We start from the raw sequence: 8,428 nt of genomic DNA on the forward strand, positions 1-8,428 counted from the left end.
ACACCTTCGATCCCAGCACTCAGGAGGCAGAGGCAGAGGCAGGTGGATCTCTGTGAGTTCGAGACCAGCCTGGTCTACAAGAGCTGGTTCCAGGACATCCTCCAAAGCCACAGAGAAACCCTGTCTCAAACAACAACAACAACAAAAAGTTCCTCGGGAGTGCTCAACAGCTTGGGTTTTAGTTGAATTCCATGCACAGTCAAGTTGACAACCACAAGTGGCCATCACAAATCCACTCCCTTGTCAACCTGACATTCAGTCACATCTTATGTCATGATTAATTTCCAAATGGCAAAACCAGGTCATAACTCCACCTAAAAATTATGCCCCCCCAACCACAGACACATTATACATTTTTAGAATAGGTGGCAAAGTCCCTAGGAATGCTTAATGTTTTAGTGTCTTGTGATTTAATTTGGTAGTACAGATTTTAAGTGCTTCACCAGTGATATTATCTCAGTCAGTGTTAGAGAAAAGGCAAATATATCCACACAAACAGGTTCTTAACAAAATGCAACAGAGGCATTTATGCTAATTATAGTCCTCATTTCGGCAATTGGTTACATGGCCTTAGCTGGTACTTTTTTTTTTTTTTTTTTTTTTTACAATGAATGACACTTTATTCAGTCATTTACTTTACAACCGAAACCGAAACTCTGGGAATTCAAAATCCTTGCCCATGAGCTTCTTATAAACACCAGAAAAAGTTTTAGCTGGTACTTTTAACTTCCTCTAAGGTTCATGCTGTGTTTCTTTCATCCTCAGCAGGGTTCTTTTCCAGGAGAAGGGACCCACACCTTCACTGTGGAACTGTCTGGGCCCCTTGTCAACCTGCCTGGATTAGGCTATTGGAGCTTCCCAATGGTTCTAATCACAGGATGTGGTAGCACCAAGAGATGTCTAAAGGATCCTCTGCACTCCAGACATAATCCTTCTTACCTCCACTGTGGAGAAGCAACCCAATTTCTCCATGGTATTCTGGATAAATCACCCCTCCTAACACTACTATTCCTTTCTTAGTCTGCTTGTTGGCTTAAGGTATCAGAAGCCCAAAATGGGTGGTGGGGCTGGGGAGTTTGATTTCAGTTCAATGGAATGTTTGCTTGTGTCTCCTGGCAGGAGCAGTCCCCCCTCTGAATGCAAAGCTCCTAGGCCTTCAGAACGTGCAGTCTTAGGAACAGGAAGCAAAAAATTTCCTACTGAGTCATTAGAGGTAATGGTGAGCAGAACTATTCCTTTTTTCCATCCCTTAATTCCTGGATTTGCGATTCCTGGCTGAGAAACTGTGCCATGTAATAGATGTCTATTCAAATATATACTTCCTTCTGGAGAACCTTCCCTAGTCCTCCAGGCTGCTGCTACCTAATCGGTGCTGTGTCTTCAAAGGGCCATTCCACTCATATCTGAACCAAATGCTTTAGGATGGTTGGAGAACATGCGAAGGCCAGTGGACTTCATGAGTGTGGGCCCACAGTCACTCTTCTCTGGCCGTGAAATGAGTTCCTTGGTCAGAAGCAATACTGTGTGGAATGTAACAGTGGACAAGGAAGGGACTCTGGAAGTCTACAGATGTGGTTTTGGCAGAAGCATTACACGTAGGAAAGGCAAATCTATAACCAGTATAATCTTCTCTAGTAAGAACAAGGTGCCCTTTCCATGAAGAAAGTAGTCCAACGTAGTCAACCTGGCACCTGCTGGATGGTCAGCCTGGAGAATGGCATCATGCTAGGGGTCTCTGTGGTTGGCAGATCTGGCACTAAGCAGTAGCTGTGGCCACATTACCCTTGGTGAGTAGAAGTCTATGTTGTCAAGCCCACGCAAAACCTCTATCTCTGCCATCATGTGCACGTTGTTCATGGGCCCACCAACAATGACAGGGATGGGGAAAGAGGCTGACTGTCCATAGAACAAGTCATTATATCCATTGATTACTGGATTCCTCCCCTGCTGTCATCACTCTTTGATGAGCATTTACATGGGACAAAAGTATCTTCACATCCTTTGCTCTTAAAAAAAAAAGATTTATTTATCTATTATGTATACAGTGTTCTGTTTGCATGTATCCCCTGCGGTCTGGAAGAGGGTAGCAGATCTCATTACAGATGGTTGTGAGCCACCATGTGGTTGCTGGGAATTGCACTCCAGACCTCTGGAAGGGCAGCCAATGCTCTTAACCACTGAGCCATCTCTCCAGCCCCCTTTGCCCTTTTGTAGAGGGCTATTCACATACTTCTTCCCCAGATATCTTTGTCACACTTTTCTAATCTTCTCTTTCCAAGTCCCTGGCCCTGCAGCCGATCTACTGGCTACAGCTCATTAATCAGTGAGCATTTCTGATTTCAAGCAAAATGAATGAGCATGCATACTGCCCAAAGTTCTGCCATTTTAAAGACTTCCCTTCCTTCCCTAGTTTCTCAGGGTTGTGTTGTCCCAGAAAGGGATTGCAATGCTATAGCTCACCACTTCTGGGCAATGCCTCCACAGTGTGCAGGAGCATCAATAACCTGGGCCCTATTCTTGTCTTCATTGGTCATCCGATCATAGGGAACGCCCCATGAGGTGGATGTTGGGAGCCTTGTAACAGGAATAGAAACCATAGGCATTTGGGCGTCTTCTTCACATAAACTGCCTGTGCCCTCAGGACCTGCTCAGGCTTGATCATATTCCATATACCACTTCCGTTTGTTAATAGATTGCTGCTATGTGCCTTCTACTTTAATGACTTGCTGGATCAGATCCCTTTGGGGGCTAGAGAGTTGGCTCAGCAGTTAGGAACACTTGTTGCCAAAAGAGGATGTTGCTTCCCCTGGAACTGGAGTTACAGATGAATGTGAGCTACCATACCACCATGTAGGCTGGAAATCAAACTTAGGTCCTCTGGAAGAGCAGTCTCCACTCTCAGAGCTAAAACTCAATATGTAGACCTGTTCTGTTAAGCACAACAAAGCTGCATACCACTATTGAGTACAAGGGCAATTAAGAGTCTTTCTTTCTTTCTTTCTTTCTTTCTTTCTTCCTTCCTTCCTTCCTTCCTTCCTTCCTTCCTTCCTTCCTTCCTTCCTTCCTTCCTCCTCCTATTCTTCTTCCACTTCTTCTTCTTCGGGAACTCCCTCTGTAGACGAGGCTGCCCTCGAGCTCACAGAGATCCACCTGCCTCTGTCTCCTGAGTGCCTGGATGAAAGGCGTGCGCCACCACCACCCGGACTCTTAGCCTGGTGGCGGTAGCATATGTTTTTCATCACAGCACTCAGGAGGCAGAGGCAGGCAGATCTCTGTGAGCTCCAGGACAGTCAGGGCTACACATAGAAACCCTGTCTCAAACAAACAAACAAACAAACAAGAGTTCTTCTTTTATTCAAGCCAGCAACTGAGAACAGGTTCCTGCCACAAAGGAACTATCAACCCAGAAGTTGGGCAGGGTAGGGTTTATAAAGCTAAAACTACAATTGCATCATACCTGGTGCATGCTAAGGATTTTTCCTTTATTCTTTTTATTTATTTATTTTAAATTGGATTAATTTATTTTGAGACAAGTCTTTCCATGTAGCCCTGGAACTCAGGATGCAGACCAGGCTCAGAGATCTACCTGCCTCTGCCTCTCAGGTTTCAAAGCAAGAAAGGAGGAACCCTTTGATCTGGTAACCATCTTACAAGCAGTGTTTCTCAGAAGGGAGAAACTGGTGCTGGCAAGCAGGATGTGGTTGTGGAGAGGATGGAGTGTGGAGTCATGGTGACCTCACGGAAACTCTTTTGGTCCCCTTAGGACAAACTAACCTCAAGTCACATAAATCTCTGATTGGTCTCTGTGCTGGTATTAAAGGCAGGTGAGTACGTTACGGTGAAGCCCACACATGTTGTTAGGTGTTAGTAACTCATCTTTCCTTCTGAGAAAACCCCAGTGCCTAATGCTTTTCTAAAACACGTGAAACTGCAACTTCAAAAAACCTTTAAAAATAAGATGAAGCAATCTAAGTGTGGTATACACTTGTCATCTCAACACTTGGGAGGTGGAGGCAGTAGAATAAGGAATTCAAGGTCATCCTCAGCTACATACAAAGTTCCAGGCCAACCTGGGCTATAAGAGATCCTGTATTAAACAAAAAATAATAAATAAGCGTGAACTTTATAGTATATAAATTATATCCTAACAGAGGTGTGAAGGGGGAAGTCCTTCTGTTATATGTTTGTCTTATTGGTTGATAAATAAAGCACTGTTGGCCAACAGGGAATCAAGATAGGTGGGACTAGGAGAGGTGGAGGATTCTGGGAAATGGAGGCATAGTTAGTCACCGTGTAGGACACCAGAGGAGTAAGAGGTCTGGACCCTTTCTCTAGTAGGAGAAGACTACGTGCAAATATTTAGATTAGCAGTTATGGGTTAATACTTAAGTCAGAGTTAGGTAATAAGAAACCATAGCAAACAGCCAGCAGCTTCATAATTAGTATAGCGTCCTGCGTGTTCATTTGTGACTGACGCGGTTCTGGGACCAGTCTGGTGGGAAGAATGCTCGTTATAGAGGTGTTTCTTTTTAAGTCTATAACAGAGCAAATCCAATTATAGTAGGGTAAATTGTCAAGACTGCCTTGACTGATCTTGTTATTTTACATCAGAAAGAGAAACAAAATCCTAATTTCCTTCCCCATAACTACCTCTCAAAAAGCGAACCCTAATGGGAAAGCCTTGGAGGCAGAAATGACAACAGTTATTGCACAAACCTCTCTCTAGTACAGCTTTTAGGGTTGGTGTCTTAGCTTTCTATTGTTGTGTTGAACACCACAACCAAAAACAATCTGGGGAGGGACAGCTTTGTTTTGCTTACACTTCCATATTATAGCCCATTATTCAGTAAATTACCACAGGAACTTGGGGAAACCACTCACTGGCTTGTTTCCTATGACTTACTCAGCCTGGTTTCTTATACAACCCAGAATTGCCTGCCACAGTGACATGGACCCTCCCACATCAATTACTAATTAAGAAAATTAATTAGTGGGTGCTGGTGGTACACACCTTTAATCCCAGTACTGGGGAGGTGGACAGACAGACCTCTGAGTTGAGTCCAGACTTGTCTACGGGGCAAGTTCCAGGACAACCAGAACTACACAGAGAAATCCTGTCTGGAAAAACCAAAAGAAAAGAGAAAGGAAGGAAAGAAGGAAGGAAGAAAGGAAATATAATAAAATGCACCACCATAAACTTGCCTACAGGCAAATATTTTCGAGGTAGTGAAGGGACCAGAAAGTCACCCAGCTCCCTATTTTAGCAGCCATGACAGCCTGCAGAAAAGATCCAGCAAGATGTAGGCCTCTGACTCAGAATGTTACTGAGTTTCCAGCCTTCTGACCTTGCCGGACCTGCCCCAGTCACTAGGAGGTCAGATACCCTCCATGTGGCAAGGAACCAATCAGAAGTTCGCTGGCGGGCTCTGAATGTGCTTTATGGTAACAGTGGCACACAGAGCAGAGCAACTGCCCTGGGCAGGTCTAAAGGCCATAGCAACCAGTTGACCAATCAACACAGGACAGGTTGCCCGCGTCTGGAAGTGCACCAATCCTGAGACTGTTGCAGAAACCCCAAACACCTTGCTCTACCCAATAAATTTCCTCCCTGCCTTGCAACTCCTGGTCCTTCTCCTCCCACCTGCTGTGTCAGACGGAGGACAAAGGAAATGAGTTACTACAGTTAACTCGTTAAATAATAAAAAGACTGTTGCTTTTGCATCAGACGGGTCTCTTGGTGATTTTGGAGTTCAGAATTTGGGCACAATAGTAGTTTTTGAGTTTGTCTTCCCAAAGGACTACGGCTTGTGTCAAGTTGACCTAAAAGTAGCCATGAGGCTTAGGTAAGGGTTGGTTATGAAATATCTTGAGGACAGCTGAAGAAATGAATATCTGGCTTCAGGTGTTAGGATTCAGGCATTATTCTGGCCTGCCCTTGGCACCTGGTGGGATGCACTCAGGCTAGTGTCCTATGGCTGCTACATCACTACATAGTCTGTACACAGGCACAAAAGTCCCCTTTAAGAGACAAGCTTCGGCTGGGCGTTGGTGGCGCACGCCTTTAATCCCAGCACTCGGGAAGCAGAGGCAGGCGGATCTCTGTAAGTTCGAGACCAGCCTGGACTATCAAGGGGAGTTCCAGGACAGCCTCCAAAGCCACAGAGAAACCCTGTCTCGAAAAAACCAAAAAAAAAAAAAAAAAAAAAAAGAGACAAGCTTCGCTGGGCGTTGGTGGCACTCGCTTTTAATCTCAGCCCTCAGGAGTCAGAGGCAGGCAGATCGCTGAGTTCGAGGCCAGCCTGGTCTACAGAGAGAGTTCTAAGACAGCCTCCAAACCAATACAGAGAAACCCTGTCTTGAAAAGCCAAAAAAAAAAAAAAGGAGAGAGACAAGCTTCTAATCAGGTGGTGATGCATGCCTTTAATCCCAGCACTTGGGAGGCAGAGGCAGGCAGAGCTCTGAATTCGAGGCCAGCCTGGTCTACAAATGGAGTTCCAGAACAGCCAGGGCTATTATTACACAGAGAAATCATGTTTCAAAAAACAAACAAAAAGGGACAAGCTCCGCCCATTTCCAATCTCACTTTCCAGCTGTGCCTCTGAAGAGGCAGGCAGGTCTTTTCCTGTTTCTCCTCCTCTCTCTCTCCCTTCAGTCCACCCCCACTCCCTTCCCTTCCCCCAGTAAAACCTCCCGCTATGTCACTTTTCCCACTAAAAGATACTCCATCCAGCCGGGCGGTGGTGGCGCACGCCTTTAATCCCAGTACTCGGGAGGCAGAGGCAGGCGGATCTCTGTGAGTTCGAGGCCAGCCTGGTCTACAGAGTGAGTTCCAGGACAGCATCCAAAGCCACAGAGAAACCTTGTCTCGAAAAAAAAAAAGCAAAAACAAACAAACAAACAAAAAAAAGATACTCCATCCAATACTGGTATAATTAGTAAACCATGCCTTCATCACCTCCGGCAATTTCCCACAAATGAGGGCAAGACAGAATAGGATGACCTAGTCACCATCTTTACTAAGGGTGATCACGTAGACACCCGCCATTTTTAGTAAAGGTGAACTTAAGCCTAAACATTTGTTTGACATAATTGATTATTCAAGTCCTGTTTCTTAAAAATATGTGTGTGTGTGTGTCTGTGTGTGTCTGTGTGTGTGTGTACACATATGTGATTTGGGTTTAACTTTATATGAATAAAAGGAAGCTAACTTTAACTCTGTGTGTATCTGGTTTAAAATAGATTCTGTATGGTGATAAAAATTTGAGGTTATAAAGATCTACTCAGAGCCGGGTGTTGGTGGCACACACCAACAATCCCAGCACTTGGGAGGCAGAGGCAGGCTGATCTCTGTGAGTTCCAGGCCAGCCTGGTCTACAGAGTGAGTTCCAGGACAGCCTCCAAAACAATACAGAGAAACCCTGTCTCGAAAAACCAAAAAAATGAACTCTTGGGGGAGGGTCTATGCTCTGCCCTGGATGAAATGACAGACTATGGACACCCCCAATGGAGGGCCTCACCCTCCCTGGGGAAATGAGGGGATAATGGGGGGGTTGGGGGAAGGGCATGGGAGGAGGGGAGGGAAAGGGAGAGGGACCTGGAACTGACTTGTGAAGCAACCTTGTTTCTAATCTAAATTTAAACTTAAAAATAAATAATAAAAAAAGAAAAGAAAACCAAAAAAAAAAAGTAACAAAAGTACTTAGAGATTTACACCTAAGTACTTATGTCTTTGCCAAGTATTCAACACCAAACTTCTGGAGAATTTAAATAGTGGCAACATATATTTGATAAATAAGACTAATATAATAGAAGGACTGGTCCCCAGAGAGGATCCTTTTCCTGGAGTTGGGTATTTGGGCAGTGGCCCCCATGGCTTGTCAAGGGAAGTGCTGGCTTCTGGGCCCCTTCAGTCCCATTCATGGACCTTACTTCCAACTCCCAAGCCCCCTTTCTCCTGTTCAAGCAACTAAAGACGAAGTTTGTCTACTCAGATACACCAAATAGACAGACAGTCCTCAAATGCTCAGAGATCTCCAGAATATGGTATTTAAAATGTTTTATGAAAAAGCTTTTTATAATAGAGATGTGCCAGCTCCTGGCAGCGCCCCTATTTCCTACAAAGATGGATGGACACAGAAGAAACTCCACCCAGAACTTGCTTCGTAAGTAGCAATGCTAGCCTCTGAGAAAACCTGCCTTTCACTTCAACTGCTGCAAAGACCGTCTTCAGACCTTAGGCAAAACAGGACACTGGGAAATTGAGGGCCTCGAGTTGCCTAGACAAAGGTAGGCTGCTCTTCCTACAAGCTCCTACTGCACAGGATCTTCTGAGGCCTGGCAGGATTATCCCATCGCTTCCAGCAGAAAACGGACATTGCCCTGAAACATCTGCCTCCCAAACAGGGAGGACGCCAGGGTAGCTGTCTGG

The sequence above is a fragment of the Mesocricetus auratus genome, unplaced genomic scaffold, assembly GCF_017639785.1.
Source record: "Mesocricetus auratus isolate SY011 unplaced genomic scaffold, BCM_Maur_2.0 Super-Scaffold_100030, whole genome shotgun sequence".
NCBI classification, from domain to species: Eukaryota; Metazoa; Chordata; class Mammalia; order Rodentia; family Cricetidae; genus Mesocricetus; species Mesocricetus auratus.